Raw genomic sequence first — 26,093 nt, 5'->3', positions numbered from 1 at the left:
TTATTCCCAAAGTGCAATCTCAGCTGCTTGGTAATTAACAAAGCCCAGGACTTCCCCCTGCCTTTGTGGTCAAAAAACAGCCTCAGCATTTGCCTCTCCTTGACCCCAGCTTCCAGACTGCCTTTGGGTCTGTTCTGAAAGCTCCTGGGGGAGTTCCCCAGCTTTAATTTGGCCAGATGCTCAGTGTCCTGCTCAAATCACACTCACCAGTTTTTTTTTTTTTTTCCATTTTGTATAGCTTTTGCACAGACCCTTAGATTCACCCAAACCTGCTCTCTTGCTCTATTTGCTGGCAAAGGATCCCTGATTGGAGTGTCTTGGTTTTAGTCTGTCCCTCATTCAAAAATCCTCTTCACATTTACCGGAGAGGGTTTCCATTGCCGATATTTCCACTGCTGATTCTGCAGTTAATCTTACTATAAGAAAATAATTTTTCAAGTTGAAATCGAATGGAAATTTACACATATGCCATCTTTTAGAGCAAAGGTGCACAAGCTGCTGCTACAATTTTTTTTTTTAAAACATACTTAAAGGGTCGTTGAAAGAAACTAAGGAGAGGGGCACCTGAGTGGCTCAGTGGGTTAAGCCTCTGCCTTCGGCTCAGGTCGTGATCTCAGGGTCCTGGGATTGAGCCCCGAATCGGGTTCTCTGCTCAGCAGGGAGTCTGCTTCCTCCTCTCTCTCTGACTGCCTCTCTGCCTACTTGTGATCTCTCTCTGTCAAATAAATAAATAAAAATCTTTAAAAAAAAAAAAAAAGAAAGAAAGAAACTAAGGAGAATGTGCCACTGAGACTCTGGGATTGCAGCTTGTAAAGCCTAAAACATTTTATAGAAAATGTTTGCTGACTCCCAGAGCTTCTCTTGATATCCAAAAACAATGCCGAGGAGTTTGACAGTATCACCTTCTCTCCCAAGGTTACAGGAAATTTCTGACTTATTTATTGCCACATTTTATAATCTCATCTATCTCTTCCATTCAATTTCTAGTCTAGCCATGAAGAGTTTAAAGGGTTTCTACCTTCTGAACTCACATTTCTTTTCTTTCCCAAGGAATGAACTAAATTTCTTCGGTGAGATTGGCTTCTTGCTTGCCCCTCCTGCCTCTCCTTAATGTCCCTTTGGCTTTGGTGGACACTTTGGAAAGTGAGAGCTTCTTGCTCATTTTCACAGAGTCTTAAGAAAAATGCCGAGGTAATTTGAAGACGGAGCAGATGTTAAATATGCGGACATTTTTCTGGAGGCCTAAAACCGTGGAGACTCTTAAAATCCCCCTGCAAATGAAGACTAACTCTGTTTCACCCACAAGGTGATTTATTTCCGTAGCTCTTTGGAAGAAGGCAGGATCAGTTTACTAGGGCTCAGCTTACTCAGCAGAAGGGCTAATCTCGTCTGTTAAAATGTATTTTCTGCTGAATTTAATCTACAGTCATTGGTTTTCCTTGTGAACTACCTTCATAGTTAGAGGGTGGGCCACACCTAAAGAATGTTGCCAAACTCAAATAAAGAACATCAGCAGCTAGTCCTAACACAAATACTTACTGAAAAACTATTACATACCTACCATGTGACTGGTGCCATGTGGGGTACAAAGAAGTCTAAACTTGGTATTCAGCTTCCAAAACCTCCAGTGTAGCCAGAGAGACAAAATGCTAAAATAAGAATGCGAGGGCTTCTCTGACATGATTCAGATGAGTGAATAGTCTCAATTTTAAATGGCCTCTCCTTAATTGTCCCAGACCACACATATATTTGCCAAATTGTCATTTGATTCTGAATATATGGTTGCTGTGCCCATGCTCATTGTAATAAAGAAGAGAGAGGAGAGAGCAGAATGAACTTTTATTGGCAAAGTAGGTACACAGTTATGTGTTAAATGAAGAGTCAATGTAGGTAGAGAAGTTAGTGGACGGTATTCCAAGGTCATGGAATAATAGCATTAGCAAGGGTTTACAATCTGAAAATCTCTGGTTTGTTTTCAGTACAAGTGAGTAAACAGTCTGTGTAGAGGCTAGGAAAGGTTTAGTTCAGCTATGTGAGGTAGGACCAGAGTTTTGAGGAACTTGAATGCGAATTAGAACAATTGGAAATTCTTCTTTTGGAGGTTTGGGGGACTGATAAAAGTGGTGTTTTATGAACAGTAATCTTGTGGTGCACAGAATGGTTTGGAGGGTGTACCAACTGGAGGCCAGGAAGACTTTACAAAGCATTAAGAACAAAGAAAGCCAAGAATGTACAACCTCATATTTATTCTATCCAGTTCTCCTTGATGCATAAATGCTATGTAGTGAGGGAAACAAGACTGACAGGCCCCACGTTGGACTTTCTAGGGTCTCTTATCACTCTCCAAAGAATACCTTAACCACTGCATATGTCACACTTCACAACCAAAGTCCACACACCTATCCTAGGTCAAGAGCAGATAGATAGCTGGGAGAGCTAAGGCCAGCTTGTGATCAAGACCATGAAAGCACTTCAAGGATACCTGGAAGTTTCTACCCCTTTAAAAATGTCTCACGCACCTGCTGTTGAAGATTCAGAAACCAAAGACTTATTATAACCTCACAGAACAATGAGGAAACATGTTCACTGATGACTTCTAAATCAATGCCACCTGCCACATCTCTTATACGATCAATGTATCAAACTGCCTCCTGAAATCCCCTGAATGCTACATAGGCATCTTAAAATGAACATGTATGAAACCAAACATATCTTCTGCCTCCATCTCTACCCATCATTTTTTTTAAATTTATTTTGTCAGAGAGAGAGGGAGAGAGAGCAAGCACAGGCAGACAGAATGGCAGGCAGAGGCAGAGGGAGAAGCAGGCTCCCCGCCAAGCAAGGAGCCCGATGTGGGACTCGATCCCAGGACGCTGGGATCATGACCTGAGCCGAAGGCAGCTGCTTAACCAACTGAGCCACCCAGGTATCCCTCTACCCATCATTTTTATCTGCCTCTTCCTATATCCCTCATCTCCGTGAGTGATACCACTATCTACCTCATTGCCTAGTTATCCAGGCCAGAATCACAGGAGATGTACAAAACTCAAAAAAATATGAAAGGGTACAGGACTCCTGTCCCAAAGGATTGATCCACTGCATACCAGTCCATCACTAGAGCTATATTACTTTTGGTTTTGAGAGCTTTTCGATCTGTAAGGTAGGCCCCTTTAAGAATAATACACTTCTGGGGCACCTGGTTGGCTCAGTGGGTTAAAGCCTCTGTCTTCGGCTCAGGACATGATCCTAGGGTCCTGGGATCGAGCCCCACATCGGGCTCTCTGCTCAGCAGGGATCCTGCTTCCTCCTTTCTCTCTCTCTGCCTACTTGTGATCTCTGTCTGTCAAATAAATAAAATCTTTAAAAAAAAAAAAGAATAATACACTTCTGTAAGGGGTCACACCTCAAGCTGACCCCTTGCTAACAGTTATTACCTTAGTAGGCAAAATTACCACAGCGAAAGCAAGAAGGTGGCAAGGACACAAGTCAGGGCACCTTACTGGGAGTAGGCAGGGGGGAGAAGCTGGAGCATTACAGAAAATGGGGTCTCTATGCATGAGTAACAGAGTAAAATAAAGACAAATACTGTCTACTTCATCAAATTGCCAAGGGCTTACCATGGGGGCATCAGGGTTCAAGAGGTAAGGCCTGGACTCTGTTACTGAGGTTGACATTTAATTGGCCTTAGATATGCACTCTCCCCTCCCCACACCATAAACTCTGAGGTGAAGTCCTCATATAGTCACATAAAATGAACTGTGTATTTTATTAAATTTTAGGAATGAAACAGTGCCACATTGTGGTCCCTGCATAGTGTTTCTTAAAATGTGTGAAGAGCTCCTCATTTTAAAGCATGAGAAATGTCATTGGGAAGATGGATACAGCAGGAAAGATATAGGCAGGAAACAAAATGAAAGGTATCCTAGAACCTTCCCTACTCTTCTCTCATGGCCACCCCAAGGAGAGGGAGTTGTGTGAGTAACTGTGTCCCTTGATAAATAGAATACTCTGAAATGTCGGGAGAAACCCGGTCTTTAGAGTACATAAGTACTCCACATACATGAGCAAATAAAACAAAAAACACATGTTTGCCAGGTTACAGGTTAGGGAAAGGCATCTTTGGGGCCCTGAAAATAGCCTAATCCATCACAGAAACCTGAAATCTGCTTTTATTTATTTTCTTAAAGATTTTTCATTTATTTATTTGACAGGCAGAGATCACAAGCAGGCAGAGAGGCAGGCAGAGAGAGAAGGAGAAGCAGGCTCCCTGCTGAGCAGAAAGCCCTACGCGGGGCTCGAGCCCAGGACCCTGGGATCATGACCTGAGCCGAAGGCAGAGGCTTTAACCCACTGAGCCACCCAGGTGCCCCTGAAGTCTGCTTTTAAAGAAAGAGTAGAACCCATCTTATTTTTGTATTTCCCTGGCACCTAGCAGAGTGACTGGCACATGTTTCTTCTTCAGTAAATGTCTCATTGATGGCCAAATAACAGTGTGTATTAGTTTCCTAGGGCTGTCATAACAAAGTGCCACAAACTGAATGGCTTAAAAGAACAGAAATTTATTCTCTCACAGTTCTGGGGGCCAGAAGTCCAAAATCAAGTTGTTGACAGGGCCCTGCTCCCCCTGAAGGTGTGAGGGGAACCCCAGTCGTCACTTGACTTCTGGCAGCATAATGACTCCAATCTCTGCCTCTGTCTTCTCATGACCGTCTTTCTTTCATGTGTCTCTATATCTCCACATAGTGTTTTCCTCTCTATGTGTCTGTCCCTTTTCCTCCTATAAGAATACCATTCTGGGGCACCTGGGTGGCTCAGTCAGTAAAACGTCCAACTCTTGAATTCAGGTGAGGTCATGATCTCAGGGTTGTGAGATGGAGCCCCATGTGGGGCTCTGAGCTCAGCGTGGAGTCTGCTTGTCCCTCTCCTTCTACTCCTACCCCCACTGGCTCCTTCTCTCAAATAAATAAATTAAATAAAATCTTCAAGAACATAGGTCATATTGGATTAGGGTACACCCTAATGACCTTATCTTAACTTGATTTCATCTGCAAAGACCCTATTTCTTTCTTTTTTCTTTTTCTTGTTTTTCTTTAAAGATTTTTTTTATTTATTTAAGTAATCTCTACACCCAATATGGAACTGGAACTCACAACCCCGAGATCAAGAGTCACATATGAGCCAGCCAGGTATCCCTGCAAAGACCCTATTTCTGATGGTGACATTCACAAGTACTGTAGGCTGGGATTTCAACATGTCTTTTTGGGGTCAGGGTTCAACTCACAACAGGGCCCAAATGAGCTCAGGTTCCTAATAGCATTTCCTGGTTATTAAGTTTGGAGAACATAATCTTTCTCCAAACCTAGCTCTAGGTTTGATCTCCATCATGGTCAAGCTCTCACTCTCTCTCCCAAACATTCTTTTTCGGGGGAAATATATGTATAATTTTTTTTTGAATGGCCATGCTTTTTAATATCTTAATTTACTTGGAGAAATGGTATGCCCATCCCCATGGTGTTAAGTTTGCTTACTTTCCTTTTTAAAGTGCTCTTTGTTCAAATTCTTTCAGTGTTACAATATGTTTATTTTCTTAGTTTGCAAACATTGGAGGTGGGGAAAGGAGGGTTCTTGAGGAAGCAGGAAGGACTGAGATACTAATGAAGCAAATGGAAAATGTTTCAGTCCTACCCTTAGCTGTAGAGGACTTCATTGGCCCAACTGAAAAAGCTTGGATAAAAAATATCACTGTTGTTGAATGGACTGTGGTATGTCAGACGATATCCTTATACCTGGGAAATGTACACCAAAGCATTAGGGGCAAAAGGTCATAATGCATACAACTTACCTTCAAATGATTCAGGAATATAGTGTGGATAGATAGATAAAAGAAAATAGGGTAAAAAACCAATAATATGTGTATCTGTGTAAATGGTATAGAGATGTTCTTTTATTCTTGCAACTTGTCTAAGTTAGAAATTTTTAAAAAAGATTTTATTTATTTATTTGAGAGAGAGTATGTGTGAGAGAGAGAGCACAGGAGCAGCGGGGAGAGGTAGGAGGAGAGGGAGAAGCAGACTCCCTGCTGAGCAAGGAACCCAAAGTGGGAGGTGAGGCTTAATCCCAGCCAACATGGTACAACATGGTACAATCCCAGATACAACACGGTACATCCCAGAACCCCAGGATCATGACCTGAGCCAAAGGCAGGTGCTTTACTGACTGAGCCCCCCGGGCACCCCAATTAGAAATTATTACCAAATAAAAAGCAATTTAAAAATGCATGGAACATTAATTGGGGAACTGGATGTCTTCCCTTTGTTAAAATATTTGCATTTTATGCTAAATAAACAAATAACATATTTTAGCATTATTATTCAAATATGCTAACATTTATTGAGTGCCTACTGTGTGCTAGGGATAGTTACACATGTTTTCTTATTTCTTAATTCCCCAAACACTTTGCTATTTATTACTAATCCTCTTTCATGGATGAAGAAGCCAAGGTCCACAGAGGCTCAGTGTTTAACTTAAAATCATGGGACAGTTATGCAACAGAGCTGGGATATGAACTTGGCTCCTCTGGCCCCAGGTCTAGTGCTCTTTACACTACACCATAACTACCTCCAACTACAAATGGCCCATTTCAACTTTTCTGAACATAGAAATCTTTATTTTCAGCCTGACTTTCTATTCCAGTGGTCAGGAGGTCAGTTGGAGGGTTTTCTCCCTTCTCTGGCTCCACAGGGATTATAGCCTTGGATCCTGAGGAGCCAAAAAGGGAGGACCAGCCTAAAGAAACAATGTTTCTGTCCTTGTTTGATAAATGGAATTAGCATTCCCACACGAACAGGAAATGTTGAATTGTTAATAGCCTCCCTTGGGTTTATTATATACAGTATATCTACATGCCTTAGCTATACCCAGGAGGTATTCAAGATAAGCAGTCCCATCTGAAAGTGATGTTGCCCTGTTTTTTGTCAGTCTGTCTACTGACAAGAGTAGAGATTAATCATACTGCTCAATTTTATAATATTACAACATGGCACAAACATGTAAATTTAGTTACATGTTAATCGAAACATTTTTTATGATAGATTGGACATAAACCATCCAGCTTATTTATTGCATGTCTATAATGTACATAGCATTGGGCTAAGTACAGTGGGGGGTGTAAGGTAGATGAAGATTATGTCCCCAGGTCCTAAAAACTAATTAGGAAAATGAGACATAAGAGCAGAGAATTTTAACCAATACAGGGAGATAGGGGCCAAACGTGGTAGAGGTGCCCAGGCGGTAGATAATCACTGTGGTCTGGATTCCTTAGGGAATGTTCCTTCTTGGATGGACTGGACCTTGAAGGATGAGTGAGATTTGGATAGGCAGAGAAGAGGTGTTCAGCAGATGGTCACGGAGGTGGGAAGGCATAGGTTTCATGAGATTGAATTGAGTCAGATTATGAGGAGCCTTGATGTTGGTCAGTGGAGGCTGATTAAAGATTTTGAGCCAGTAAATTACATAATGAAAACAGTGTTGGTAGAAGTCCTGGCAGTAGTGAGTGGGATGGAATAAACATTGATTCATACACAACCTTGGACGCACATTAAAATCAACTGGAGGCTTTACAAAAATACTGATACCACGGTCCTAACCCAGAGATTCTGACTTAATGGTGTGAGATGTAGCCTGGGCCTCAGGATTTTAAAAAGATCCCCAAGTATTACTAATATGCAGAAAAGCTTGAGAACCTCTGCGATAGAGGAAGGAGAGCTGCTAGTATGAGATACCTAGCATGAGAGATACCTAGCATGCCGAGGAAGCAATTATAATGCGAGCTTTAAACCGTGAGTCCTGGGACTGCTGGAGTGGGTGGCAAAGAGAATAGAGAGGAAGGTTTGGATATGGGTGACATGTCACAAGAACTGACTGAGCCTCCGGATAGGCTTAAGACAGAGAATGAGAGGGAAGATTTATAGATGCCTGCATGATTTCAGGGTTCAATGTCTTATTATTAATCGGAAGCAAAACCAGAGCTGGAGACCATCAGTAGAAATCATCGTCATGGCTGATAGTTGAAATCCTGAGACTGCGTGGTATCACCTAGGGAAAAGAATATAATAAGAAGAGAGGAAGATTGAAGAGAAGGCCGACTTACTATGTTTTTGTTGTTTTTACCAATCAGGAGGTCCTGTGCATGTTGATTAGCAAAGAAGATCAAGGTAAAATATCTACCAGGAAGGGCGCCTGGGTGCCTCAGTCTGTTAAGCGTCTGCCTTCGGCTCAGGTCATGACCCTGGAGTCTTGGGATCCAGCCCACTTCTCCCTCCAACCCTCCTCCATCTCGTGCTCCCTCTTTCTCTCTCAAGTAAATAAATAAAATCTTTTAAAAAATATCCACCAGAAGCAGGAAGAGAAGAGATCCCCAGCATTGCATAGACAGCCTAAGAAGTAGAAGTCAAGGTCCCTCTCTTTCGATAGATTATAATTCAGTTATGTAGACAAGTCGTGGTGCTGGCTGTAGTAGTCAGTAGAGCTGTCCATGCTAAAAGTGACAGTGCTAAAAGTGTTCATAGGAAAGTTAGGAAAGGTGAGTTTGGACAATGACTGGGTATAAGATTTGTGTTGAAGCTAGAGGGAAGGATGAGAAGATGAATTCAGAAATAGAGAAAAGCAGAGGTAGAGAGGATAAGTTTACCCCTCTGAAAAAGCAGGGCCCAGACCCCTATCTTCTCTGTCACATTCCCTGAACACTTCAGCCCAATTCTTACTCCTCTCCTCCATAGGACCCACCCTTAATATATGGCTTTTATTGAGCCCAGTCTTGCCCTAAGTCAGCAGACAAGAAGATCAGTACCCTTAATTTGCCTTAGCCTAAGATGTCCCCGGTGGAACATTTTAAAAAATATTGCATATCTGTGTAGATGGTTCTTTTAAGTGAGTATGAATCAGGTGGTTAAAACGGGACAAAATCAGGTGATTTTAGTACATCTCAGAAAGATCTGAGAGTCTTTCCTCAGGGTTCATTCACTGAAGTGTTTAATGAATGAATGTGTTCTACATGTTCCGAACCGTGTATCAAGATGAGATGTGGGAGGGTGGCGCAGACAACTCTGTAACTTCACAGGACAAGCTTGACTGTGCCTCTCAGAAGAATTTCAAGTTGCCAACCTCTGGTGTAGGCACAACCTGAGACACTCCACAGGTTACTGAATCAGCTCATTATTTGTTTAGTGCCCTACCATTTGTTTGACATTATGTAGACACAGGCTCTATTGAATGAGGAGAGTGTGTTCCCTGGTAGGGTCATAACTGGGCCTTGGGATTGCAATCCAAACAACCTGTCACACATTTCAGTCACACATCGCAGCAATATAATTCTGTTGCTTTGGAAATAGTTAAAAGCTAGTTTTACAATAAGAAGACAAGCTCTTGAAAACAGGGAGGGGTGGGGTTGGGGTGTGATTGACAGACTGTCATTAGTATTTGACAGATATCCATGATTGTTTTTTCTAACAGGAAAATGGTGATTCTTAAAAGCAGTTTTAGATCCCTGCTTCTATTTTTTTTTTTAAAGAAGAAAGCCTCTTTCTTCAACTTTTCTGTGTAGTGTCAGTAAATGAACTGTTTCCTCTCAAATCATGCATATTGCCTTGCAGCCTTCAACTGCATAGTAATATATCACAAACATTTGGATGTGGGAAGGAGAATGGCCAGAAATAACCATTTAGGTCATGTGGGCTTGCAAATGCATCTGTTTACGCACAGAGGGTCCCTACAGAAGACTGTTTTATTTCAGGGAATATTTTACCCTGATGACAAACTGTAAGTCAATGAGTCATTTTCATGGCCTGACATTTTGCTGTCAAAGTGCTTGAAAAAGAGTGCGTCACTTTTGCAGGCTGCTTGTGTCCTGAAGCAACATTGCAGTCATCTTGTATGATACTCATAGTGTCATACAAGATATATTGGATGGTAGACTTTTGTAAGATGGGGTTAAAATGGAAACTTGCATTTTTCGACTTTAGTTCCATTACCTTGTTATGGAATATGATACTGGTTGCAATAATGTGTAATTCAAGAACTACAGAACAGAACTGGTATATAATCTAGTCATAATACCTGTAATGTGACCGTGAAATATAGCCATCATTGCTTTCTCCTAGTTAAAGCCCTCCATTTTCATGTATCTCTAGATTTCCACTGACACGCTCATGGTATTTTCTAAAAGAATTCCGGAAGTCACCAAGTTAAGTTCCAAGGGTCTGTTTTTTTGAACTCAGAAACAATTTTCCCATATAAATAATGTTATAAATTATGGGCATACTCCCAAATGAGTTCACCCAAGGCTACTTAACCCATCATAAGCTTGAAGTAAGGTAGTGTGTACATCATATACAATAGCATTTCTCTGAAACACAGAGTTCAGCTCCAACGTGGAAAACCCAGAACAAATTTCCCTTTCCTTTAGGGAGTCCCCTCCAGTGCTGCTCCCTACCCCAACTCTGAATCCTTTATTAGACAGTGGTTCCGAGCCTGGTGTGGTATCTTTAGAGGCAGAAAAGAAGGAAGTCAAGAACTTTTAGGCTTTTGAGGTTGGCGCCGCTCTTTCTTTTCCATCACCAGGTATCAGTCTACCTGCTGCCCTGATGACACAGAGTCTCTTTAAGTACTGTGTTTTGGGATTTTTATTGATAGTAGTGCTGGAAACCAGGATAGAAATGAGCAGATCTGTGCTGCCACTTCTATTTATTCACTCACTCAACAATGCATTAATCAATTCCTATGTAGCAAGCAATGAGCCCTAAACCCTGGGGATATAAACATGAATGAGCCCTTGAGGTCCTCCCAATCTAGTGACAGGCACAAATAAACAAACCATAGCAATGCAGCCTGCTACTGCAGTGATAGAGTGCCATATTAGGTAGAGTGCTGGCACAAAAGAGGTAGTGTTCTGCTTGCCCTGAGGGGGTGGGGGTGCCATGGAGCCCACACCAAACCTTGCCTTGAAGGGTGAGATGTTCGTCAGGCAAATAAGGGAGTCTGAAAATGCATTTTATTTTATTTTAAAGATTTTACTTATTTATTTGAGAGAGAGAGGGAGATAGTGAGAGACAGCATGAGTGGGGGCTGAGGAGAGGGAGAAGCAGGATCCCCACTGAACAAGGAGCCTGAAGCAGGGCTCCATCCCAGGACCTGGGATCAGGACCTGAGCCGAAGGCAAATGCTCAACCAGCTGAGCCACCCAGGCACCCCTGAAAAGACATTTTAGGCAAAGACAAGAAGTCATGAAATACTACATTTGGAAAAATAAAAGCAGTTTGGTATGGTTTGACCAGAGATATGAAATAAGGCAGTGTTAGGAGATGAGGGCAGGTAGAGACTTTAGGCTAAGAGCTTTGTGTGTCAGTCTGAAGTCTGTATTTTTTCTCATAGTGGTTGATAGGGAGGATTGTGATTAGACTGACTGTTCGAGTGGCAGTATGGAAAATTGGTTGAATGGGAGACTAAAGGGAGGCCGAGATCTTTTAAGAAAGAGGAGAAGGAGAGGGAGAAACATTTTTGTTTAGTTATATTTTTAATTTTAAATTAAATAATTAAATTGTGGTGAAATGCACCTAATACAAAATTTACTATCTTAACCATTTTTTAAGTATACAGTGCAGTGACATTAAGTACACTTACATTGTTATACAACTGTCAGCACCATCCATCTCCAGAAATTTTTCATCTGCCCAAACTGAAACTCGCTACCATTAGTAACTTCCCATTCTCCCCTCCCCCACAGCCCCTAGCCACCATCATTCTACTTTCTTTCTCTATGAATCTGACTACTCTAGGTACCTCATATAAATGCAATCATACAGTACTTGTCTTTTGGTGACTAGCTTCTGTAGTTATTTTATTTTTTTAAAGATTTTATTTATTTATTTGATAGAGAGATTGAGATCACAAGTAGGCAGAGAGGCAGGCAGAGAGAGGGGAGGAAGCAGGATCCCCGCCGAGCAGAGAGCCCGATGCGGGGCTTGATCCCAGGACCCTGAGATCATGACCTGAGCAGAAGGCAGAGGCTTAACCCACTGAGCCACCCAGGCATGTAGTTATTTTAATTTTTTAAAATAAAAGTCACTCGTGTTTGTGCTTTAAAAAAAATTCCAAATGATATCAAAATGTGCACAAGTGAAAAATAAAAGCATTGAATGGAGGGTACAGATTTTGTTAAAGAGATTTTTTAAGGCCCATTTGGGAACTAACATTTGCTGAGTGAATGCCATATGACACTGTGTTGAGTGTTTTACATATGTAATTTACTTTAGCTCTTAAGACATATGTGATTTTATTTACTCATCGTAGTCAATCATTTAATCATCTGTAGTCGCCAGCGAGAAGGGTATGACAAGAACTAGGAAAACAGTCAAGGTTAATGCCATGACTGAGATGTGGAAAAGAGCTTCCATGCCGGTGAGAAAACTGCAATATACTCCCGGAAGCAAGAAAGCCCAACCTTCAACACTAAACAGAGCAGAGCAAGTCAAGGGGGAAGGTGTATAGCCCAGGTGGGCCTGGAGTTCATAGGACCCTCCTCAAACACACTGACTTGTGAGTATGAAAGATTTGTCAGACATACTGCCTGGTGGGGATGGCTTTCTTGTTGAGCTTTCTCTGGGTTGGCTTGAGAACTTTCAGATAGGCTGCCAGAAACTTCTTTTTTTTTTTTTTTTAAGATTTTATTTATTTATTTAACAGAGATATCAAGTAGGTGGAGAGGCAGGCAGAGGAGAGAGGAAGGAAGCAGGCTCCCCGCTGAGCAGAGTGCCCAATGTGGGGCTCGATCCCAGGACCCTGGGATCATGACCTGAGCCGAAGGCAGAGACTTTAACTCACTGAGCCACACAGGCGCCCCTGCCAGAAACTTCTGACACTGCCTTGATACTCTAGTGTAGATACAGTAGATGTGCGTCATACATATTATTGCAACAGTAGTCTAGACTAGTATTCCTTAAACTGTATTTCATGGAAACATACTAGTTTTCTGTAAGATGGTAGTATGTAGTCCTCAAAAAGAAACAAGCAAAACCCTGGTCAAATACATTTGGAACACTGTTCATACTAGATGCTTCTCCTAAAGATTCATAGCATGTATGAGCTTATTAAAGCCTCTAAGATGTCCCATAATGAATAATAAACCTGTTGAAAATTTAACCACTAGTTCCCATTTTGACCCCATACATTTATTTTATTTTATTTTATTTTTTTTAAAGACTTTATTTATTTGATAGATAGAGATCACAAGTAGGCAGAAAGGCAGGCAGAGAGAGAGAGAGGAGGAAGCAGGCTCCCCGCCAAGCAGAGATCCCAATGTGGGGCTCGATCCCAGGACCCTGGGATCATGACCTGAGCCGAAGGCAGAGGTTTTAACCCACTGAGCCATCCAGGCGCCCCTTATTTTTATTTTTATTTTTATTTTTTTTAAAGATTTTATTTATTTATTTGAGAGAGAGACAGTGAGAGAGAGCATGAGCGAGGAGAAGGTCAGAGAGAGAAGCGGACTCCCCGCGGAGCTGGGAGCCCGATGCGGGACTCGATCCTGGGACTCCAGGATCATGACCTGAGCCGAAGGCAGTCGTCCAACCAACTGAGCCACCCAGGCGTCCCTTATTTTTATTTTTATTGTATCTTAATTTTTACTTTTCTCCCTAGAAACATCAATATTTATGTGGTAGGACCCTAGCGTTCTATGGAGCCCAGAAGCACAGTGAGTAGGTAGCAACCATCCGGGAATTGACAAAGGCCTCCCTGAGGAAGCATCCCAGATATGTACGAATCAGAACTGGGCTTAGTAAGCGAGACGCCAAGGCAGTATCTTTAACTTCAAGTGTGATTAGACTATCGCCAAAATGCCTGGGGTGATGATTTCTGCCAAGAGGTTTAAGTTATAAATCCATTAGTTCAAAGGTATTAAAAACTGCTTACAAACAGCAGGCCTAACCACATCCCATCCCCCCCCCTCCAGTTTTATAACTATTATTGTAGCTTCAGTGCCTTCACTGTCCAGGATTGAGGACTGAAACCTCTTATCCATGACTTCTTAGGCTACATTTTCTTTTGCCTAGGTTTCTGGAAGACATACAAATCGGTATGAATTTGGAAGGAAGGAGAAATCCATTTTCCAACTGAATATAGACAATGTGAATGCCAGATCGCTCTCCTCTATCTCACAATCCTGAAGTCTCCCAGACACTTATGAATATGATATTTCATTACGCACTTGAACAGCGTGGGCTTTCAGTCTGCTTTAGCAATAATGCAATGTACAGCAATAATACGATGTACTCTAATATCCTTGCTTGAGTGACTAGAACACCTCCTTCTGGAGGGATCTACTGGCATCATTAATTCTTTGAAAACCTGCAGAAACATCAAGCCAACCTTCGAAACATCAGATTTCTTATCCTATAAGCGATAAAGATGCTAACTACCAAAGTCTACACTGTGCTTTAAACATCAAAAATAGACCATAAATTGCCTGGTCGTTCTAGATTTCATGGGATATCACCGGCATTCTGTGAAATGTAGCATAATGGTAAGAACGCACACCTTGGAGTCAGATCGCCTAGATTTAAATTCCAGCTCTGCAAATGAACATTTCTGGTATCTTTGCAAATTGTTTAAATTAGAGTAGCAATACCTATTAAATAGGGTTATCATCACGTATTGTATATATTGTACAGGCATAATGCCATGCCTGTAGTAATAGTAATAATAGAACCATGGACTGAATACCTAATATGTGCTCATTGCGTTAAATACTTTGTATGCATTATATAATTGAGTATATCTAACACTGTTTTGTGCATGGACCTTCTTAATTTGATCATGGGTGTGTCACAACTTTGGAGTTATGATGCCATCCATTGTTTTGAAACTGGAGTCTCTCAAAAATATGCGCAAATACATGCATCTTTGGGCAAACATCCTGCTCCCTATTTTTCTGTGACATTATATCTCCAATTATGGCCCAGATTCATCTCCTGATCTTTAGGGTTCATGTTTGACACCTTACTCATTACATTACACTTCTCTTCTTACATCATTTCCAGATTTTTAGGTAATGACTCCATTTTTATACCTATTAGAGCAAAATATGCAGGTTGCCTTCCAACCCTCACTGGACTTCTTACAGATTATGTATCTATTGAGAATGCTCCATTGTACACCAAATGTGGCTTCACCTTTGTAACTTTCAATTCCAGCCATGCCCACTGTTATCTCAATTAGATATGACTGTCTGATAAAGATCCCAACAGCCCAAATATTCTTCAGCTAGCAATATCCTAGAACAAATTTAGTTCCAATCTGTGTCAAACCCCTGGATAATACCTGAATAGAGGTTCAAGTCTGGACTTTTCTTGGAAAAATAGATTATAGGTTCTGTGACCCTATGCTGGTTATATCTTGGTTTTTCTGTCCAGCATCCCCACTTCCTTTGGGGAAATGCTCCTTCTGTCCAATCTGGTGAGGCAGCTGCTAATCCTAATGCCCTATCTCACTGGTCATAGGGATGGGTTTCTGAACCAGGCCTCTCCAAACATAAAACTTCATTCCTCTAGCCACACTAACTGTTCTGTGTTGAGCATCTAACCAAGCTTAGCCAATTTGAGTCGTTTCTTGAAGTTTTCAATTTTGAGCTAGAGAAGGAGTCATCATCTTTGCCATAAGGAAAAACCCAACATATTAGAAGAGAATAAGGCCAACAGACAAAGAAAAGCAAAGGCAAAAGATGGACAGAGATATTCCTCATGGTATCACTTGAGTGTCTTGTCCAGATGTTTCAGATGTACCTTAGATGTCCCAGTTATAGGAGCCAATAATTTTCTTTTCTTTTCTTTTCAAGTGACTTCAATTTGGGATTATGTCATTTGCAAATGTACTTTGCCATAACTGCTATAGTCTATCTGGTTGCCTGGCTCTCTCCATATTTCAGATATATTCCATGTTCCAGAAACTCCTCTTTTTGTGTAAAGAGGACCTCGCTCCATACCTGACTCTTTGTGGCCTACTACTGAGCACTAACCAGCAGTATTAGAACTCTAACTTGTAATGGAGCAGACATTTTGGGAAGTAGCCATCCAGTCATGAAATTGGGTCTTCAGAATCAGGGTAGTGTGAAGTAAGAGCAGATAGGGTTTACAATGAAACAGTGAAGCATCCTAATAGGGAACATACTACAATAAAGTGGGAATCCAGAGCTACACATACTCAGAGCATGAAATAAGTTAAAGTTCAGAAGAATGTGATTTTTGGTTTTTGGTGTCCTCCAGTTATTCTAGTTCTGTCTAGTCAACTATTTACCTAGTTATTGCCAGCAATATCCATTGTTACTCAAATAAGAAATGAGACATTAGTATTAAGTAGAATGTATGTTTCTGATTCTCTTGGCTTACTCCAGTTATTCTAGTTGTCTGTAGTATGTAGCTATTAGTTATCTTGTTACTAGTTAACTAATTATAATTTTTTTCTTTTTTCTCTAGTTTTCTGTAGTCCTATCTTACTGTTCTAACAAAAAATAAAAAGTTAGTTTTGGAAAGAATGAGTTTTTTAGCTTCTTGGCTACTCTGCCTATTCTAGTTATTTTCACTTAAGTGGTTGCGTAGTCAACACTAGTTACATCAACTTATCAATAGTTATTCAAGCAAGAAATGAGAATTTAGAGTTGCAAGTATCATTCTAAGCCTCTTGGCTTACTCAAGTTATTCATTATCTAGTTCTGAGTTAGCTAGTTACTAGTTAACTTTCTCCACCATTTTTCCCTATTTTTTATAGTTCAAAGAAATATAAGTTTAGATTTGAGAGGATTTTTTTAAAAACTTTCTTGACTTCCTCTAGTTGCCACTAGTTACAACTACTTATCAATAATTGTTTACCAAGCCTGTTTCCTTCTCTTAGGGACACAGCTGAACTGCCTTTCCCAGTTCTCCTTTGTCTAAGTGGGGCCATCTAGTTCTCTCCTCTTCTCTCTCTCAGAAGTGTTGTGTCTCTTCTGCACAGAGACAGGTAATGTGTTTTCTCCTGCACTCTCTCTTTCCTCTCCATAACGATCTTGAAACCATGTGTTGAAAGTGGTGGTATAATTATAAGATTGAAGGAGTCTAGGTCCCTAAATGACTGGCCAGAGTAGAGGCCCCTCCACCTCCTTCTGATCACATTGGACTTTGACTTGCATGAGCAAAACAAAACAAAACAAAACAAAACCAAAAAAAACCCCACCAAAAAACCAAGCAACAACAACAACAACCTTAACAGAGTTAAACCACTGATATCTTGAGATTTGTTAGTTAGCCTAACTGTAGCCTATCCTGACAGATATATCCCATCCTATCGTAGTAGTTATCATACTCTATTGTAAATTGCCTGTCTTATTTCTCCATCTCCTCCATTAGACTGTGAGTTCCTCAAGGGCAGGGCCAGTGTCTATTTATGCATCATTATATCCCTAGTAGTGCAGTGTTCAGCACACAGTAAGTACAGTAATGGATATCGTTGTTAAGAATAGAGTAAACAAATGTGTATGCGCTGACAGGGTTCCCCTTATTGTCTCACTGATAAGGACCACTCTTCATTAAAGAGGAGATGCTAATGCTTTACTAGTGGAGACCCAGTGCCTGTTCCTTACGTTTCCATTGAAGGTAGGTAATGAGTTTGATCTAAGAGTTCAAAGGTTGAAAGATTAGTCAGTGGCTTACTCACAGTAGATTTAGAGATTCTTGGTCTACACAATTGAGTTACATTTTAAGTTGCTTATGAGCAGCCAACAGAATTTTTCTAAAAGGCTGAATTTCTCTTATGGAGTCCATAGATGTCAGTATAACATAAAAGAAATGTACTGAAAACTGGCTTCATGGAATATACATAGCAAGGATATTTTGAAATTCATATATATGAGGGTCTATGACATGGCAATTTGATTAGTCATTCTGGATAAAAATCCAACCAAACAAACACAATCAGCTAAACTAGTATTTGGCAATACACAATGAAAAAGAAATCTGTTTTTTGTTTTTACTTTCCCAGGTTGAGCAATCATATATAGAAATAAGCCTAGTGTTTTTTAAATGAGTGTTTATAATCATCGAGCAAATTTAACTAAAATCTCATCAATCTCTGGCACATGTTTTGAAATGCGACAGGAATTTTCTAAGCTGGGAGGGAAAAGAAACTTGCAGTGTTAGGGGGAAACATTTTTTGAGTCTTGGAAAAGGTCACTGAAAAGATTTCTGAGAAAACTGTAGAACAGTCAGGCCATGCTACTTCCTGAATCGGTTGGTCCAGTTGAAAAGGAAACTGAGTCCAATTAAACAAACAAACAAACAAAGAAAAAAACCAAAACAAAAAACCCAAAACAACAACAATTAAAAAAAAGACAACCAATCAACCAAACAAACAAACAAATGAAATTGGGGGTTATTTCAAGGTCTACTTCATGCCAAATCACCATTTTGCTTTTATTTATCAACTCTCCTTCTGGCTTTGTACGATGCAACCTGAGTATGTGCGGTATTCCAGAGGGCTACTGGGCACTCTGATATAATTCATGCACTGGGTGTACTTGTTTTTACTATCTACACATATCCTTAGAACAGATCCTCTAAGGAAGGAACAGGGTGATGGGGAGCTATTGTGCTGCTACTAAAAGACAATGAAGAGAAGGTTGCAATTTTCTAAATGAAAGTTTTTAGTTATAATTGCATCCATGGCACATTTCTTAATCCACTTACACAGAAGACACTGCCAATTACTTCTGAGAGTCAAAAAGGGACAATTAAGTCCATATTCGTACACTAATAGCATTGCACTATTTAAACCTGTTTTTCTTTTTCAACTATGAAAATGAGAATTGAGCAGTGGCAATGGAAACATATAAAAGCAGTAATTAGCTTCTTCAAAGTGCAGCTTTCCACATAAACACATTTCCGCCAGCAGCCTTAGTAGCTATTTTTCAACAATAAAATTCAGTGAATAAACTTCATTTTCTCCCAAGAAGTGGCCTTTAGAAGGCAGAATATTGAGTTACCTAAAAACATCTCTAAGGAAAAGAAAGTTTGCTACAAATGTTGCAAAGTTCCCATTTCTTATTTTTGAAAGTCTGCCTTCATAAAATATACTAGAACCTCCATTTATTTTTTTTTCCCTTTTGGAAAAAAAAATTCAGCAGGGAGGGGAGCTGAAGGTTTTGTCACGTTCTCGTTAATTGGTATTTGTTGTTAAATTCCAGAGAGGTTGGGGAACAGGGCTATTTTAGGTCTTGGAAATTAATCCCAATACATCTCGTGGAATATCTGTCTTGAGATGTGTCTGTCACCGTAAACATTCAGCAACAGGCTAATGTATGACATTTGTCAGGTGGGCTGGCTGATGGTTAGTAAAACTCAAGCCATAAGGAAATTACTCCCTTACTTCCTAGAACGGTAGATTTTCATTTACCAAGTTTATCAGGAATTAAGCATGAAATCCAAACAAATCCACTCCTTAATCAGGGTGTTTTGTGGGGCTTAGGTTATAGTGCACATTGATTATTTGGCACATAATGTTGAGCATTTGCTCATTATTGAACATTAGCGATCACATTTGCATCATGTCAGTTTCACTGAGCAGCCTGCATGTCTGCTGCTCCTGCATGTTTAACACACTGAAAACACTAGTAGAAATAAAGATGAGCATGCCACACTGCCGTGAAATTTTCCTCTGAATCAGGACTCCTAGGGGACAGAATTGTGAGTTCTTCAGATACCTCCGTTCCTCTTTTATCTAGCACAAAAGGCAACTGATTCTTATGCATACCAACTCACTGGGCAACCTTGGGTAAGTCACTTAACCTTTTCGCGCCTGAATTTCTTCATCTGTCAAGCGCCTGTCCTGCTGAGCACCTGTCCCACAGGGCTGGTGTTTGAGTATCAAAGGAGGTAATGGTTGTAAAAGGGCTTTGTAAATTCTGAAGTGCTGTCCAAGTGCAGTTTTTTAGTAATAATAATAATAATAATGATGATGATGATGATGATGATGATAGTAGTGTGGTAAGAAATGGTTGTGGCTTTGGTTTCTGCAGCTGCCTTTTTGCCTTAGAGAAGCTAGTCATTTGCCCTCTTGCCCTTAAAAAAAAATCAAATTTCCGAATCAATCTATCTGCCGACTCTGTGTTTATGAGATTGTTCTAGGGCGCGTTGCGGGTTAGCAAATTGTACAAGCTGCAACTCTGTTTCAAACCAGAAATGAGCTGGAAGGTATGCTCTGCCGCATTTGAAGTCTGGTAAAAGTTATTTCTATACAGGACAGGATAAAATGATCAGAGCAGAACAACACAAAGATGATCTTGTTGATAGTGCCTTAGAAACAGGACAACCAAACAAAGAAACAATCACGTTTGGAACCTAATAAGTAGTGCAAGTGAATGAAAAAGGGTTATTTGCCATTTTTGCTTTTCCCCATGAAATAATCCTAGATCCCTTATCAATTCCATAGTGAAATCCAGACTTTGTGTAGAAATTCTTTTAATCAATAGGAGAATGAAAAATACATAATATAGCATATGAAAAGGCTTTGTAAGCCAGGAAATCTCAACGTTATTGTTAGGTCTGCATGAAAATATTCCTTTGGAAAGCCCATCTCACTGCTGATAAAAATGCTATGATTTCCCAGGTGCCAGGTGAGCCTGCTGCCTTCAGAAATGTGTCTGTCCACTAGTTGACTGCATTTGAATGTTCCCTTTTAGCTGGAGCTTCATTCCAGTACTTTAAGGATTTTATTCTAATTTTTCTTCTCAGTGTATTGCAAGTGCTTGTGTGTCCTTAGAAAACGGGATGTGTTGTTTACAATCGAAAGTCAAACAAAATTAGACAACCTCGTGACAGACGAAGAGAAGTAATCCTCTAGGTTAGTCTTCAGGGACAAAGAGAAGGGTTCTCAAATCCTTTTGTGAGAGCAGGGGTGGATCATGAGAAAGCATTCCAGAACAGAGAGCCTGAGGTTATTTGGAGCCCCCATGGAAGGGGGAAAAGTTGGAGGCTAAAGGGGCCTCACCTACTTCAGCATTTTTCCCTTGTAGACATAGTCGAAAGAGACATTTTATGACTGCAGTGACCTTGAAAAAAGAGGATTGCCCAATCTCACACACCTGTTACAGTGGCAATCTTTAGAAGTTGACTTCTATCTGGCATCTGGACAGCTTAAAAAGAATTTTAATCAAGAAGAGGTTTATGAGGTAACATTGCTTGGTCTCGCTCTTCTCTGAAGCCCTTTTGATATCAAGCTAAAGGTTGTTCAGTCAATCAGTCGCTTATCAGGCCTATCTTAATTATACCTTGGAAATCAGTATGCGAGTTAAATTGTCGTTAAGCTGTTACTCTACCGTCTTAGAAAATGTGCGCTCTGTCTGTTCATTTCTGAAAGGAGATTTTCTTCATCTTGAGAGTCACAGCTGGAGCATGACTAAAACCTAAAACCGGCCAGGAAACCTCCTGCTGTGTGCAGTTTCCCTAGCTTGGAGCATAATTATGCAAATCCATCTTTGACATTAGAGAAAGGCCAATGACAATGTCAGGCAAATGTTATCCAATTTTCACTTAGCCCCATTTTAGGTATTCACAGAGCTGATGCTCAAGTGCTAAAATATGAATATCCTCTAAATGTCTAGGGGGTTGCTGTTTGGTTCCTGGTAGTGGAGTGGTTCAATTAAAGGAAGAAACTTTGGCCTCTCCACTTCTGTCTTCTCTACCAGTGCTGGTGCTTTCGGTTCACTGGTGATTCTTCTAACACTGCTAGGTGGTGGTGTCCAGGACACTGACCACTGTGAACTGTGCTACTCTGGAATTTGGTTATGTTTTGTTTGTTTGTTTGTTCTTATGTAGCCCTTCCCAGCACAGTCATGTGGTCTCAGAATCATAAAAATATGTCTTTCCAAACAGAATAAAATGGCACAGAAATCTCTCTTGTTGGTTATAGAGGCTACACAAATAGATCTGTGGACATCACAAGCTGGCGACAGAGTATGATTTAGGATGGTGTCGCCATTCTGCATGTGAGTTACCAGAAGCCCACCCCAAAGGACCTGTCCACAGTCTTGAAGTAAATCAGTGGCATAGCAAGGAGGAAAACCCAGACTTTTTGATACCCAATCTAGCATTCATTCTACTGCATTACATTGTTCCCAGAGAGTGTTTGAGGATTAGGGTCCAGCCTTCCACTGAGGCAATATGGGCATCTTCTTAGGCCATGAAATTTGGGAAGTTTTCAAAACCTCTGGAGAGGACTTACTTCTACCACAGAATCCAAAGCCTTACTTCTACCACATCAGGGAGTGTGGAAGTTTGCCCAGTATCGATGATGACCATGAAGTGCAAATGACCCAGAGGATGATGTTTTTAAGAAGGCTGACTGCTGAAGAACTTCCCACATTCCGGAAAAAATCAGTTGGCTGTGAGAGACTCTGAGGACTTCACTGAGGTAGGTTTCTTTGACTGGGCAAGCTAGATTCCATGTCAGCTATGTCAGCCTTGATATCCAGGAAGTCTGGAAAATATGCACAGTCCATTAAGAAACGTGTGAAGGGTTTTCAGGCTTTATCAAAGAGCGATTTAGGAGATAACCAGTGTAGATTACCAGAGTTTTAAAGGGAACAGGCAAGAGCATAAAAAGAGTGAAATAAGAGGGTTGGGAGGGGAAAATAAGACCAAGATAGAAGAGAGGATAATTGAATAAAAAAGAGATGTAAAAGCAAGAATTCAAAGAAAGGAGACGGGGATCTTAGTATCTATCATGGGCTTACAAACCATTTGAGCTCTTACCATTAAAATAGAAATAGCAAAGCCAGATTGGCTTGGCAGATTCTGTGAATGTTACAGATGGGATATAGGGTACCAAACACTGGCTATAGTCTAAAAGTAGAGCTGCTGCTGAACCAAGTCCTGATACTTGAGTTTAGAAACTGTATCTCTAAGTCTGAGGAAGAACAAACAAAAACCAGAGTTGGAAGGGACAAATCTGGTATAAGAACCAATAAAGTGGAGCCAGGACACTTCTCTCCGGTGCAACTTACAGTGGTTTTTCTGGTGGTGGTAGAGCAAAGCCCAGTTAAGGAAGACACTCTATGTTCTTGCAGTTTTATTCCCAACATCCAGCATAGTGCCTGGCACATAGCAGGAGTTCAATAAATGTTTCTTGAGTGAATGAATTAGTCATTCTTCTGAGTTGGACGATTGGTAATAGGGACAGAAAAAAAGTCCAGAGGATCTGTAGAATGAGAAGAACATGGCAGAAAGGTGTGGGGGTAGATTTGAGGGCATATAACTTGGGGGGCCTGGACAGGTAGGTGCCTAAAAGATAGACTGAGTATAGTTTATTATTCTGCTGAAAGCAAAGTTTTTGTTTCCTTTTATATAAAATGAGATGATGTCTCTTTGTGAGCATACTTTGACGTTTTGAGTGTCAATGTAAATATTAATTATCATCATTGTGCACCTTAGCTGAGTCAAATATGTTTGTTTGCCCTGGTCTATTTCTTTGGGGCCTTTGTGAGTACAGAATGGGTTTGGGATATACATAGATTGGATAAATCTCTATGTATTTCTCCTCTTCCCCATTTAAGAAGGACTAATGTTAAGACATTTCTTGTTAGGCTCATATATCACTACTTGTATTGACATTAAAAGGGAGTCTTTAATGCCCTTATGATCAAAGGGTACAAGCAGAGTCACTGAGTTACCATGCCCAAGTGTTATTGGTCATGAAAATTCAGAAGCACCATGTTCCTAAGAGTCTTTCACCCCCTCAGTTGTTTGTTGCTCTGTGTTTTCATGACATATTGCAGATTGACCTCAAATTCCAGTTCAGTTTAGGCTCATAGGAGCTACTTAACAAACATATAGTAAACAAATGGATTAATCAGTGAACTCAGAGGCATTATTTATATTGTGCAGTAAGGGAGATATTCAAATGTCTCACTGGTACTCATTAAAAAAAAGAAAATAGTATGGGGACCTTCTTTTCTCTAGTCAACTTCTTATAACCTCAGCTTCTGGGTCATGATGTCCTTGACATTCAGAAAAATGGACTGTGTGAAAATGAATCATTACGGAGCATTAATTTAAAAAAAAATCCAAATTCCCACTGCTTGGATTTTTGCTTATGGGTCCTTAGTAGTTTAGTGTAATGTGTTTGGGTTTGAAGTTTGCCTTCCTCCCTTCTTCATTATTAACTTGGTCAAGTTATTTAATTTTTGGTGTCTCAGTTTCCTCTTCCATGAAATTGTGATAATGACAGTCTGTTCTGTAAGGTTATGATGAGGTTTGTGTAATACTAAATGTATATCATTATATATACATAGAAAGTTCTCAGTAAGTGTTTTCCGTTATTATTTTTTCATTATAATTATTTAAAAAGTTTTTTATTAGAAGATAGTGAGTACAGAAAGAGAAAAGGATCTCCGGCTTGAACCTGGGAGCAAACCCACCAAATGGAGTTAGAGAAGGAGCTAACAAAGCCAATAGAGGAGAGTTCAAGAAGTAGAACTAGAATATCTACATGTAACACAAGGGAGGAGAGATCTTTTACGAGGGATAGTCAACAGTTTCAAATACATCTGCGGAGGAAACAAGGGAGATTAGGTTGAGAAGTCTCTTCATTTTTGTTCCATTGCTTCTTGATGGTGATCGAGTTTTTTCAATATTTACATTCATTTTCCCAGCATGGTGCCTGGCTTATGGTAGGTGGTCAATGTATATGTGTTAAATGAGTGGATGAAAAGGGCATTGGAAAGGGGGAACGTCCCTGGAGTTTTTTTTTTTAAGATTTTATTTATTTATTTGACAGACAGAGATCATAAGTAGGCAGAGAAGCAGGTAGAGAGAGAGAGAGGAGGAAGCAGGCTCCCTGCTGAGCAGAGAGCCTGATGTGGGGCTCGATCCCAGGACCCTGAGATCATGACCTGAGCCGAAGACAGAGGCTTAACCCACTGAGCCACCCAGGTGCCCCTTCCCTGGAGTTTTTATGAGAGAAATCAGATGGCAAAAGGTAAAGAGTCATCAGATGATGAGAAGATGGGAGGTGCCAAGTTGAGGAAATGGTTACGTCACAGGTGGGAGAATTAGGATGGTAACTGAAAGAAGTCACAGGGTAAATAAAGGGCCTTTTTAAAAACGATGTGGAGGAGGTGGGGGACCTGGGTGTGTTTTTAATGTACAGAGAAGAGAGCAGTAGAGAGGAAGAGATTGAAGAGGCCCCAGAAGAAGGGGTGAATGATGGAATAAGAAATAGGATGGGAGGAAGAGAGTACACGTGGAAGTCCTCATCCTCTGTGATTTAGGAAAGGAAGGTGTGACCAAGGTGAGGTTTGGGGATAGAAGGGAGGGACCATGAGAGATCTTGTGTCAGGTGGGCTTGGGGTTAGAAAGGATAGGTGGGGCAAGGGATTTGAACCAGAAAGATTGCGAATACCTCTTCAGGATGCTTTGTCTCTGATCTCTGGGGTGGAGGACTGGGCCCATTAGCATTAGCATTTGACTAAGGGTTTCCGTATTCCTCGGATTCTGAAATTATTTCCGAAGAATATTTTGTATGTTTGTAATTAATTTAAATAATTAATACTAAAGCTGGGGGAAATATAGATAAATCTTTTAAGAACCAAGCAATGCTTTGATAAAACGGTGTAAAATCATGTAGGGGTCTAAGAATGTTCGTTATTATCAACAGTCACTTTGGCAGACCATAATTAATTTTATTTCATTTATTTCCTCAACGCTAAGGTAGTAACATTTCTAAATCTAGGAGAAGAGATGCTTTAGTGTTTTCATGACATTAATTCACATGTATAAATTACTGGTTTATAGGCACACACCCTGCAAATGTCACTATCACATTTGTAGCCCTGTGGATTCCAGGGTTTGAATTTAATCCGCCTCTGTTCAACAGTTCTTTAATAAGTTTTGTTTTCTTTTTGTGCTTTAATTTTTTGGCCTCATCATTTTTTTTTTCAGAAGAGAAGGATTCACTATATGTCTGCATGGGAGCAACTGGACTGAATCTGATCCAAAAGTTTCAAGTTGGTTTGGTCT

This window comes from Lutra lutra, chromosome X (assembly GCF_902655055.1).
Source record: "Lutra lutra chromosome X, mLutLut1.2, whole genome shotgun sequence".
Lineage (NCBI taxonomy): Eukaryota > Metazoa > Chordata > Mammalia > Carnivora > Mustelidae > Lutra > Lutra lutra.
This window is presented reverse-complemented; position numbering follows the sequence as displayed.